At 44.9% G+C, this 13,712-nt stretch overlaps 1 protein-coding gene and 1 long non-coding RNA gene across 2 annotated transcripts in view; one reads left to right on the top strand and one right to left on the bottom strand.

Moving 5' to 3' along the window:
* Positions 1-13,712, bottom strand: part of LOC310666130 (intelectin-like protein) — an 814,635-nt gene that overhangs the window by 63,867 nt on the left and 737,056 nt on the right. The gene's annotated exons all lie outside the window — the stretch shown is intronic.
* LOC310666253 overlaps positions 1-13,712 on the top strand; it is a 278,050-nt gene that overhangs the window by 82,720 nt on the left and 181,618 nt on the right. The window lies entirely within an intron of this gene.

Below are 13,712 nucleotides of genomic sequence, written 5' to 3'. Positions count from 1 at the left end.
CAGCTCATTGTTGTTCTTTGTACCTTAGTAAAAAGGCGAGAGAGAGGAGGGGGGGGACTTCATCAGCTAATGTTATAATAGCAACGAGAGAACTTTGCAGCTACATATATACTTTTTAGCAGAAAAGATTGAATTCTTCAGTCCATCTGGGGAAGGAGGACAGCAGAGTTTGAGAAATCTCCTCCCGTTCTCCATCAACGGCGCCGATCCCCCGGTCGAAGCAGGAAGAAGATGGCTTAATCGAGATGTTTTGGCCCGTAAAGTGACAGGGCAGTGTGTAACTATTCCACCTCCAAGCCTTTCCGCTAATCCTTCTGGTTCATTTAAAATCGAGTCGAGTAATCCCAGGAGAAGAGGGCTTATCGCTACCCAAAGAACAAGGCGAGAGGCGATAATCCGGTCTCGTTTGCTTATATTATGATTACCCCTAAATCCTACTTAATGGTTTTCACTTTAAAAAAAAAACTGCAACCCCTCCCACCTCCAGGCACCCCCACGTTCAGCAGTGCTTTAAAAAAAAAAAGATTTTGGTGTGCAGTCCTGCTCACTTAAACACCATTGAACTTGACGGAGTGCCTCTGTGCAATTAGTTTGAGATTAAGACTTGCAACCCCATGTACACACACGCTAGGCATCAGCTCTGGCTAAACACAGCAGGGTTTTACTCCAGAGTAAACATATCCAGGGCCAGCAGGAGCATGGCGCATGTTTTCCTGTGGTTTATATTTGGTTCACCGCTATTTATGAGAACTCACCGTTCCACTCCGAAAGTGCCAATCTGGTAACATAGCATAAAACGCTGGAAATAGGAAACACGTTAAAACAGCGCCCCAAATTAGTCCTTGTCTCTGCAGAAACTTGCAATGGCTTCTTTTTTTAAAGGAAGGACTTGACCTTTGCAAGTAAAGAACTAGAATTATCGATTTGTTGGAAGCGATTAGCAATAAACTGTGGTGCAAAGAACAATGTTAAAAAAAAAACCAGGCTGCTTTTTTAAAAAAGCTAGTTATGCACTCTTAAGTCTCAGAAAAATTCTCCGGGGTTGGCTTGGGACTTCTGAGTGATTTTGAAAAGAAAAGAAAAACTAACAAAAACCAAGGTGCAAATTGATAGACACATAAAAATGTTGCCTTCCTCGGTCATTAATAACTTGAAACTTGGTTTGTGTTCTTGTTGGCTCGGAAATTATTGTCATGAAGGGAATTAAGAAATATGTTATGTTAAACTCGGACGCAACAGCATGTTTTCATAACAAACGCCAGACTAGAGCAGCTCTTATGAGAGGCAGAATTGTAAAAAAAAGAGCTCTAAATCTCTGCGAATATCAGCTTGTCACTTAAATTTGTAATATTTCTTTTCCAGCCAAAACCGCCTTTTTCTGGTCTTACTGTAGGTCGTAGAGGATGAAAGGGAATTGAGGAGCTAAAGAGAACTTCAAGAAAGAAAACAAATAATAGGAAAGGAATAAACAGTGCGGAGAGACACATTTTGATAACTTGGGTTGCTAATGAATAATTAGTAGTGAGTCTAGAATGAGGACTTGGTCGTGTGTTTCTCAAAACCTCCAAAGGGAAGGAACAGCCATGAAACCGAAATGAAATGTGTTTGCAGAAAACTGCAAATCTTGTTACTCCTAGAGCTGCTTGTGGGCAAACATTCGGGATTTGGGTAGCATTCCTCAGGAACTGAACACAGCGCCCTGTCTTCCCAGAGCATGGTGAAATTTTGATATACCAAATGTTTTAATTAGACAACCATAATTATTGAAAGCAAAGATGGGGGCACTGGGCAGCTACCAAAGTTTTTAGATATGTAAAATGCTATCAAAAGCAGAAAACAAAATTTAGGGTGTGGGGGAGCCAGTGAAAAACATTACTAGAAAACCAATTTTATTCTATATTACACATTTGTTGTATTAATCAACTCAACCAGAGATTTTAACATGTTGGCTTTGCAGTTCGATCTTTATTGCAAGTGTTCCCAGTGGAAAATTCTTCTTCATCATCATTTTTAATTTGTATACCATCTTTCTATCTTACAATACTCAAGGCTGAAGAAACAAAAAAATGTACATCTTATAACAATCTAATGCAATACAAAAATGTGATGATAAAGCAAAACTTTAAAATAAGCAACCTACATCAAAAAAGTAACATTCAACTATTATTAGAATAGTATAAAATAATACTATCAACATATAAAAGTTAAACAGAAATCCACTCAACAGTTACAATAAATAGTTTCTAAACTATCATCAATAAAACAACGGCAAGCCACAGTACATAAAACAAATATAATACAAATTCAGAATATCAGAGCTGCTGCAGTCAATCTCTGGACAACTCTCAGTTTTGGATAAAGAGCTGTGGATTCTTTGCTTTCTATCATCTACGATGTTCAGTCGGGAGAAAAGTAAACCAGTTTCTCTCTTGCCCCTGTGTTATCTGATTACTTCTGCTAAGAGCAAGACCACTCCTCTGATTTTATTTTAATTTATTTTTACTTTTATGAAAGAACGAAAGTTTTAAAAAGGTTTGTGTGCCCAAGCCCAAGCCCAAACTCTTGACGCTGAAATTCGGCACTTGAAAATTAACATTTAAATAACCATCGCTGGAAGGTTTTGGAGTCCAAATTGTCCGTTTGGGGATTGAATTTCACCTTTGTGGGGAGAAGAATCTGAGTCCGTAGCAAGCGCGTTGTGGCTCCCTGGAGTCCCACTGAAATCAATAGGGTTAAGTGAGGCATACTTAACTTGCCCCATTGATTCCAATGGGAAGCATTGAAACTAACCTTCTCTGCTGTGTGTGGGTGTGTGCGAAGATATTATTAAGGGAAGGGCCACACAGCTTGCTGTTAGAACACCTGTTTTTTGTGCAGAATGTTCCCTATTCGATCCCCGGAATCTGCAGGCAGGGCTGAGAATGTCCCAACTGAAACCCCAGAAAGATGCTACCAGTTGTGGTGGATAATATTGGGCCAGTGGTCTGACTGGGAATAAGGCATCTCCCGGGGTTTATATTTAAACCAGTGCTTTATTCAGAGCCCCAAAGAGCAGAATCATGCTTCATTTGTAGGAGAAAGGCAGTCGAACACAGTGGGTGAGTATCTCTGCCTTACATGCCCCAGAGAGATGCTGCCAGCCCGTGTAGGCAGCACTGAGCCGGAAGGGCCAGGGGTCTGATCCAGTAAAACGCAGCTTCCTTTGTTCCTGTGCGGCAACGTCAGCCCTCTTTAACTCGGTGCTTCCCCAACGTTTTAGATTCCGGCTCCTGTAAATTTGGAGACAGGCAAGGTGTAAATCAGGGGTCAGCGAACTTTTTCAGCAGGGGGCCGGTCCACTGTCCCTCAGACCTTGTGGGGGGCCAGACTATATGGGGAGAGAATGAACGAATTCCTATGCCCCACAAATAACCCAGAGATGCATTTTAAATAAAAGCACACATTCTACTCATGTGAAAACATGCTGATTCCCAGACTGTCCGCGGGCCGGATTGAGAAGGCGATTGGGCCGGATCCGGCCCCCGGGCCTTAGTTTGCCTACCCATGGTGTAAATGAATAAATAACAGGATGTGCTAATCATCGTCATCCCTGGCTGTTGGCTAACTTGGCCGGGGCTGAGAGGAGCTGTCATCCGGCACTTATTCTGCAGGGCATACCAGGTTGAGGAAGACGGGAGAACATCAATTACTGAAGCTGACCTCTCCGTTTCCAGATTGGTGGACTCGGTGAGGAATTCGGCATTGAGCTATGATGAAACGGCGTGTCAGTGCGAGAATTTCTGCTTGCCAGTCGAAATGACCCCTCCTTCCTCTGCCCACATATGGTTCCAGTTTTCTCTCTCTCTCTTTCTTTCTTTCTTTCTTTCTTTCTTCTTCTTCTTCTTCTTCTTCTTCTCCTCCTCCTCCTCTAAAAAAAAAAACCTTTATTATACAACAGTTTACACATGGGTAGGCAAACCAAGGCCCGGGGGCCAGATCCGGCCCAATCGCCTTCTAAATCCGACCCACGAATGGTCCGGGAATCAGTGTGTTTTTACATGAGTAGAATGTGTGCTTTTATTTAAAATGCATCTCTGGGTTATTTGTGGGGCATAGGAATTTGTTCTTCTTCTTTTTTCCCCCAAAATATAGTCCGGCTCCCCACAAGGTCGGAGGGACAGGGGACCAGCCCCCTGCTGAGATTATTTGCTGACCCCTGAATTTACATATGACATCAACGACACAAAACTACATAAACAACATGGACACTAACTAGCAATATATATACATTTCTGATCCATCTCATTGTCCTTTTTTACCGTTTGTAGATCTATACGCACTTTATTATTATTTTACTTTCCCATTATTTATCAACACACATTTTATTTTATCATTTCTTTATATTTCAGGATTCAATCTAGGTCTGTCAGGAGGTTTGCGTTATCATAGTAATTTTTGAGATGTTCTCTAAATATTATCCAATCTATTAACTCTCTGATTTGATCTTCCTCTTATTCTCCCAGTCGTTTTCGAGAGTTGTAAGTACCTTATCATTTTCGCTTGCCAGTCTGTTTTTGTGGGGATGGTATTGCCTTTCCAGTTCTTTTGCTATTACAGTGGTACCTGACATACTGCCTACTACTCTACACAGTCTCTGCTTCACTTATGCAATTGTTATATTTCCATCCTAACTTTCCTCCGAGAAACTCAGGCACGAGCTGTGCAACAATGTTCTCTGCCGTTGCCTCTTTCATCTTCACAACAACCCTGTGAGGCCAGGTTAGGATGAAAGACTGCGACCAGCTCCTAGGGTCACGCAGAGAGCGTCACCATAGCGTGAGGATTCGAACTCAGGATCTCCTAGACCCTAGATCGGCACTCCAACCACTAGGAAACACAGTCTTTTTTTCCCGTTTGCACATTTCGGGCACTGGTGCACACGTGTGCTTTTGGTGCTTTGCGCAGCATAACCTAAAAGCAGAATCTATAGAATCCGTTGCCTGGCAAGGGGTGTGAAGCTGTGAGGGAGAAAACAGCACATCTTCCACCACAACAACCCAGAACGTAGTTATCTGTAAAAAAAAATAACAACACGTTTTTATGCCATGTTCCGGTGCGGCAGCCACTCAAGGCAAATCCCAGTTTTGTGCAGTGATAACATGAAATGCAAACCCAGATGCTTCGTCCAGCTTTCGCCTTACTCCGAGTAGATCCATGGGAAACCGTGGACACTCACTGCATCTACCATACCTGCCAACATTTCTCCAATGAAAATAGGGACGTCCCATTCCATTATGATAATGTTATTATTTATACCCCACACGTCTTACTGGGTTGCCCCAGCCACTCTGGGCAGCTTCTAACATGTATAAAAACATAATAAAACATTAAACATTTTTAAAAGAACACCTTCCCTGTACAGGATTGCCTTCAGACGGCTCGGGTGTCGGAAAACTCCATACCCTTCAACATTTTTTCCAGTGAAAATAGGGACATACCCTCCAACATTTCTCCAATGAAAATAGGGGCATTCTAAGGAAAAGTAGGAAATTCTGGGATCAAATTGGGATGGCTTCTCTAAATCAGGGACATCCCTGGAAAACAGGGATACTTGGAAGGTCTGTGTCTATTTTGAGTACAGTGGTACCTCAGGTTACAGACACTTCAGGTTACAGATGCTTCAGGTTACAGACTCCGCTAACCCAGAAATAGTACCTCGGGTTAAGAACTTTGCTTCAGGATGAAAACAGAAATCGTGCGGCGGCAGCAGGAGGCCCCATTAGCTAAAGTGGTACTTCAGGTTAAGAACAGTTTCAGGTTAAGAACAGACTTCCAGAACGAATTAAGTTCTTAACCCGAGGTACCACTGTATAACCTCACTGGTTATTTTTAACTAATGGTTTGAAAACACAGGCCCATAACAGCACGCGATAACTTGAGTGTTAGTTGAGATTCCATAGCCTGCAGAGATAGATAGATAGATAGATAGATAGATAGGAGAGAATTTGCAGTGAAATGAGAAGAGGAATAGGAAGAGGGAGGAGATTCTAAAGCATCATCGCCACTAGGGCTCTGGTGGTCGAAACAGTGGGGTGGATGTGTTTATATATGAGTTCCCCATTAATGTCCATTGCACAATAATTTCTACAGTAATTTGCTTATTTCTCCCTCCCTCCCACCCCTCCACCACCACCACCACCTATTTTATGGCCCCCTCCCATTCTCCCCTCAATTGCTTTTAAGCCATCAATTCACTAGCGGGGAGGGGGAATCTGGGGTGGGGGTTTTTTCCCCACCCCCCAGAAGAAAAGAAAAGCAAAACACACATACACACACACACAAAAAAGAGAGAGAGTGGAAATAATGAAACTACCACACAGGCCCTCCTCCTCCTCCTCCTCTTTTTCTGCTTCGCTGTGTGAATCAACTAACTTTGTTTTGCACCAAAGGCTTTATCCTTAATAGCCTCGCCCCCTCCCCCCCCCCCTTGCCGTCGTTTGAGCATAAGTGAGGCATGAGGGAACCTTTGGAATAATGAGGTGTAATTAGCCCTGGCAGCTTTTATCTTCAAAACTCCCTGTTCAATTAGATTGAAATAAAACGAAAGAGGGGGCATTAGAAAGAGAGAGAGGGAGAGAGAGAGTATGTGTGTGTTTCGGCTAAGTGGCGATGGGGTAGGAGTACAGGGGGAAGGAATTTGGGTTTTTTCTTCATTTGCTCTGTCAATTATGGTTTCTCTCTTTTTCTCTCTCTATCTCTCCCCCACCCAAATCCCAGATCTTCGGTTCGCTCCATTATTACAGCAGTTTGCAGTTTTTTTATTTTGCAAAAGAAAAATCCACGCATAGATTTGCAGAGTTTCCCCCTGGTCTTTGTACGCAGTTTTGCCCCTGTATGTGTTTTGAACGTTATATGGATGATATATGCTGGTTTTTAAAAAACTGCATTCTGCAACTCTGCGTTACCTTCCCCCATCCCTTGTTACCTGTTGTTGTTTTTCTGTGTCAACACGTTTTTGTATGCAACAGTAAAATTCAATAAAAGGGTGTATGTATATATACATATACATATATGCTTTCGTAGATTTTCACGGGTACAGGAATGCAGGTTATGGTGTCCTCGGGTGTCTTCCCGTGTAAAAGTTGGGGTGTCTGGGCGACGTTTCGACGAGGTCTCACTCGTCATCTTCAGGCTGGTGCTTTCGGCTTCTTGTTACTGGAACAGAGCAGGATCTCAGTGTTTGAGTTCCTATAAATAGGAAATAGCGTGACGACACATCCCGCTTGCCAGACATCTGGAAATTAGCCCTCCCCACAAAATCTGACACCAGATCCAGAGGCACACAGAACGCCATCACCAATCAACCACACCAGACCCAAACCCAGACCCTCTCCACAGATAAATTACAGATACCATCCAGTAGCCAAACCAGGGTGGCACCTCCGGATGCTGCACCCCCCTGCAATCCCTACACAGATCTGGCTGGCACAGGCCACAAAACCACAGCTCGCCCCTATACACGAAGCCAAGCCAGAGCACAACCAAGTGCAGTACAGCCATCTTCTCAGAAAAACTCTTCACAAAGTTCAAGAGTTCAAGACACGAAGGCTTTAGCAACTAATCCACACCTAATGACCCACCTAAGCGGGATTCAGGAAATCACTCAAGAAATCACTCAAGATATCCCTCAAGTAATTAAGGAACAAAAGAAGAAAAGGCACACTAGCCTGGGAACCTCCTCTCTGCCCAGAACATTGGAGGCTATACACCACACCTCCTCAACAGTATTTATAGGAACTCAAACACTGAGATCCTGCTCTGTTCCAGTAACAAGAAGCCGAAAGCACCAGCCTGAAGATGACGAGTGAGACCTCGTCGAAACGTCGCCCAGACACCCCAACTTTTACACGGGAAGACACCCGAGGACACCATAACCTGCATATACATATATACATATACATATATATATATATATAGGCAGTTGTGTTATAAGAAGCAATTTCTCAGTATGTGGCTTTGGTTAGATTGTGAAGTCACTTTGAGATGCTGTATAGTGATTCATGAAGAAGAAGAAGAAGATTATTATTAATAATAATAATAATAATAATAATTTATTTATTTATACCCTGCCCATCTGTCTGGGTTTCCCCAGCCACTCTGGGCGGCTCCCAACAGAACACTAAAATACAATGACCTCTTAAACATTAAAAACTTTCCTAAACAGAAGAAGAAGAATTAGCCAGCAATTTCCCCCATAAAAAAGCTGTTTCAAAAGTTATTTTCACCAATATTCCCGTTTTCCATACAAATTATTGGGTTGGAGAACTCCAAAAGTCCGCAGAAGTAGGGTTTGCAATGCTTTGTTTAAAACTAGAGAACCTTAGATGCTCCTCGTATTGAAATCCAGAGGACTGGAGAATCCCAAAGAAACAAACTTCATTCAGAGAAAAATCCAGAGCGGGGCGTTAGAATCCAAAGGGGGGAAAGCAGAGGATAACCTAGAGTTTGAACAATCTGGATTTTTTTGGTCAAACTCATGCTGGTAGCTTCAAGAACACTGTCCAACCATCTTGTCCTCTGCCGTCCCCTTCTCCTTGGGCCCTCCATCTTTCCCAACATCAGGGTCTTTTCCAGGGAGTCTTCTCTTCTCATGAGGTGGCCAAAGTATTGGAGCCTCAGCTTCAGGATCTGTCCTTCCAGTGAGCACTCAGGGCTGATTTCCTTCAGAATGGAGAGGTTTGATCTTCTTGCAGTCCACGAGACTCTCAAGAGTCTCCTCCAGCACCATAATTCAAAAGCATCAATTCTTCGGCGATCAGCCTTCTTTATCGTCTCTAGAGAATTTAAAACCTGGGTTGTGATGGTTGTGGAGAAGAGGCACCCAAAGTCTGTCTCCCATTGTTCTGCCCGGACACTGAGGTCCAGCGCTGAGGGCCTTCTGGCGGTTCCCTCACTGCGAGAAGCAAAGCTGTTTAAAGAAATTGGCACACTTTTTAACTGAGCCCAGTGGTTGCCATCAGTTTGATTTGAGTTAATTTTATAATGAATAATTTTGGTATGTTGTACTATTTTATTGTTGTTAGTCGCCCTAAGCCCGGCTTCGGCTGGGGAGGGCGGGATATAAATTTTTAAAAAATTATTATTATTACAGTGGTGCCCTGCAAGACGAATGCCTTGCAAGACGGAAAACCCGCAAGACGAAAGGGTTTTCCGTCTGCAGAGGCGCTTCGCAAGACGAATTTCCCTATGGGCTTGCTTCGCAAGACAAAAATTGATGAAAATTTTCGGGGGGGGGGTTCCGCTCCAAAACCCCTTTTTGTGAATCGCTAAGCTGCTAAAAGCATTTTAGCAGCAAAACCGCTAATCCCCCAAGCCTTAAAAAGCCGTTTTTAGCCCTTAAAATGTCAATAGCGCTAATAGCGCTACTCCGTCAATGGGCTTGCTTCGCAAGACGAAAAAACCGCAAGACGAAAAGACTCGCGGAACGGATTCTTTTCGTCTTGCGAGGCACCACTGTATTTACCACTGCTATTTTAAAAGCTCTGTTGCAGTCAGCCCCTTGAAGCCTGTAGTAGTCAAGCACACATACCCACACCCAACATTAATTTCCTTCATTTCCAAGTTCTACCTCTGCTAAGGAATATTCTCCCGAGCCCCCTCGGCCCAACCTCTCTTGTGTATTCCCAGCTGACCTCCGATCTCTTTTTATTCATGACCCTGATCTTGAGGCATGGCAACTTGATGGATGGTGCGAAGGCCAATGATGTACAACATCCTTCAATATTAAGGCAGCAGAGAAGGGCAGGACCCCATGGCGGAGAGAAGCAAGAGGTCAGGGGGCTGAAAGGGGGCAGGCTGGGTGGGTGGAGAGACCTGGCGGATTTGCAAAGCAGGGCGGCCAAATAGGGCAGGCGAGGGATTTGTCAGCCTTTTGTTGGGAAGGGTGAGTTGGGCGGGCGCTGAGCATGTAGGGAATGATTTATGCTGGGTTGCTGCAATTAAATTGACCTTTGCTGACGATAACCAACAAGACCTACTAGTGTGCACATTTGTGTCTGTGTGTGAGGAGGGGGTGACTTTTCTGCAATAGCAGGCAAGTACGACATGCTTGCTCACCTCTTAAGAGTCCTGAGCAGCGAAGAGGTACTTAGCATAGAGGCTGTAATCCTGTGCACCACCAAAATCAAGCCTACTGCAAATAAGAATAATGATTTATTATTTATACCCCCCCCCCATCTGGCTGTGCTTCCCCAGCTACTCTGGGCGGCTTCCAACCAAATATTAAAATACAGTAATACATCAAACATTCAAAGCTTCCTTAAGCAGGGCTGCCTTCAGATGTCTTCTAAAAGTTTGGTAGTTGTTGTTCTCTTTGACATCTGGTGGGAGGGCGTTCCACAGGGCAGGCGCCACTACCAAGAAGGCCCTCTGCCTGGTTCCATGTAACTTGGCTTCTCTCAGGGAGGGAACCGCCAGAAGGCCCTCGGAGCTGGAGCTCAGTGTCCGGGCAGAACAATGGGGGTGGAGACGCTCCTTCAGATATATTGGGCCGAGGCCATTTAGGGTGTTTCGACCACCATTGGCTTGGTGCCAATGATTTGAGCAATAGAATTATTATTATTACTACTACACTTTTATGTGCCCATAAAGATAAAGGTAAAGGTACCCCTGCCCATACGGGCCAGTCTTGACAGACTCTAGGGTTGTGCGCCCATCTCACTCAAGAGGCCGGGGGCCAGCGCTGTCCGGAGACACTTCCGGGTCACGTGGCCAGCGTGACAAGCTGCATCTGGCGAGCCAGCGCAGCACACGGAACGCCGTTTACCTTCCTGCTAGTAAGTGTTCCCTATTTATCTACTTGCACCCAGGGGTGCTTTCGAACTGCTAGGTTGGCAGGCGCTGGGACCGAACGACGGGAGCGCACCCCGCCGCAGGGATTCGAACCGCCGACCTTTCGATCGGCAAGCCCTAGGCACTGAGGCTTTTACCCACAGCGCCACCCGCGTCCTATAATGTGCCCATGAGCATGTGTAAAACACGTGTAGGATTGTGTGCCTGGTGTTGGAAGAAAGCATTCCCCCTGCATCCTGTTTCACCTTCTCTATCTAAATGCAGTGGTACCTTGGGTTAAGTACTTTATTCATTCCGGAGGTCCATTCTTAACCTGAAACTGTTCTTAACCTGAAGCACCACTTTAGCTAATGGGGCCTCCTGCTGCCACTGCGCCGCCAGAGCACGATTTCTGTTCTCATCCTGAAGCAAAGTTCTTAACCTGAGGTACTATTTCTGGGTTAGCGGAGTCTGTAACCTGAAGTGTATTTAACCTGAAGCATATGTAACCTGAGGTACCACTGTACAGCAGGGACAGTGAGGAGCTGGTTTTGGTGGAAACCAGCTGACAAGTCATCATGCCTAATCAATACATTTGATCCATTGGTTAAGGTCTGCAAAAGGTGGACTCTAAACCTCTGCATGTACTTGAGAGAGATGGTGGTGAGTTTGTATGAAGGGCAGTATACCTATATTAATAATAATACTAAATTAATAATAATAATAATAATAATAATAATAATAATAATAATAATAATAGTTGTCCTGCATCAATGGGAATCTTATGTTTCAGAAGAAATGTTAAAGACATTTGCCATTGGCCTCCATCCATCTCAGCCTTTCTCAACCTGTGGGTCCCCAGATGTTGTTGAACTCCAACTCCCATCACCCCTAGCTAACAAGGCCAGAGCTCAGGGATGACGGGAGTTGTAGTCCAACAACACCTGGGGACCCACTGGTTGAGAACCGCTGATCTATCTCAAGAGACAATGAAAGAGTTTGCCATTGGGGATAAAGGCAACATCCTGGATTATAAGATATTTCTATCCAGGGGGTGGGGGAGATGTTGTGCTGTGGACCAGCAGCTCTCCATGACTCCAGGCAGCAATTTGTTGTTGTTTAGTCATTTAGTCATGTCCGACTCTTCGTGACTCCATAGAGCAGAGCCCGCCAGGCCCTCCTGTCTTCCACTGCCTCCTGCAGTTTGGCCAAATTCATGCTGGTAGCTTCGAGAACACTGTCCCACCATCTCTCCTTGTCCCCTTCTCCTTGTGCCCTCCATCTTTCCCAACATCAGGGTCTTTTCCAGGGAGTCTTGTCTTCTCGTGAAGTGGCCAAAGTATTGGAGCCTCAGCTTCGGGATCTGTCCTTCCAGGGAGCACTCAGGGCTGATTTCCTTCAGAATGGACCAGGCAGCAATGCAGAACGAATAAATTAAAACTTTTAAAAGAGATCGCAACTATAGGAGTTTTCATTTTGGCTAGGATAGGCAGGTTAAGAAGAGCCTGCTTGTTCCGGCCAAAGGAGGCCCATCTAACCCAGAGTCCTGTTCTCACAGTGGCCAGCCAGAAACCTGTCCCCTTCTGTGGTTTCCAGGAACTCATGTTCAGAAGCATCACTGCCTAATATTGTGGAGGCAGAGTATAGCCATCGTGGCTAGTAGCCATCGGCTACAAGCTTTCAGAGGGGGAAATGGGGGTGCCGGTTTAAATAACGCCATCAACAATATGTTCTAAGAGAAAGGGGTAGCTTGTGTGTGTGTGTGTGCACAAAGGAAGAAAAGATGTTAAAAGGAACCTTTTTCTCCCAGGCATCTGATACACACATCAATATCCCCGTCCCAAGCGAGGACGCAATTCACACGGGCAAGATGTATTAGCCGCTACGGCTAAGAGCTGGTCAAGTCTGACGAGGACTGCGCCTTTACAGTAACACAAACTGTAGAGCTAGTGTGTCGGCCGTGACCCCGGGGGTTAAAGGTGAAGGGTTTCCCAGGAGTGTCTTTGATGGAACCATCTCGGATGAGAAAGGGCCCTCTATACAGATGTCCCCATCATTACCATTAGAATGTGTTTCAAAACGCAGACCCCCGAAAGCAAGATTTAATGGAATGTAATTAAAACTGCACTGTTTAGATTTCTCTCTCCGCGACACCCCCCACCCCACCTCCCCTCGTTTGCACACACCCTGCATCTCCAAGCCCCCCCTCTCCCCCCCCCCCGCCAGTCCCGTTTAGACCCTTAACCCTCCACACTGCATTGCTCCGTGACTAGCGTTATGGAGAGGTATCTCCCCCCCCCTTCTCCAATTCTCTGTCCCCATATTGAATTCCCTTTTTAAAAAAAGAAGAAAGGAAGGGGGAAGAAGAGAGAATATTGTGCAAGCACCTTTGCTTTTCAGAACCAACAAGATCTGGAGTATAGGAGGGCGAGGAACCCCTCTTGCATTTCTGAAATGTACTCCGTGCCAATGGATAAGGGGCTGAAGTATAGACTCTTTAGGAATAGGTTGCAAACTTTGGGTGTGTGTTGTTGTTTTTCAGTTTAGAGGAAAGACGAGTAAGAGGCGACCTGATAGAAGTTTATATAATTATGCATTGCATAGAGAAAGTGAACAAAGTTTCCTTCCCTTTCTCGCAATGTGAGAACTTGCCGGCCTCCCATGAAGCTGAACATTGGAAGGTTTGGGACAGAGAAAAGAGAATGCTTCTTTGCTCAAAGCGTGCTTATATACTATCACCCGGTGCTCTACCAGCTGCACTGGCTCCCAGTGGGGTACAGGATCAGGTTTAAGGTGCTGGTTTTAACCTTTAAAGCCCTATACGGCCTAGGACCCTCATACCTACGGGACCGCCTCTCCTGGTATGTCCCACAGAGGAACTTACGATCTTCAGACAAAAACAT

This window comes from Podarcis tiliguerta, assembly GCF_965153285.1.
Source record: "Podarcis tiliguerta genome assembly, chromosome: 16".
Taxonomy (NCBI): Eukaryota; Metazoa; Chordata; class Lepidosauria; order Squamata; family Lacertidae; genus Podarcis; species Podarcis tiliguerta.
This window is presented reverse-complemented; position numbering and strand designations above follow the sequence as displayed.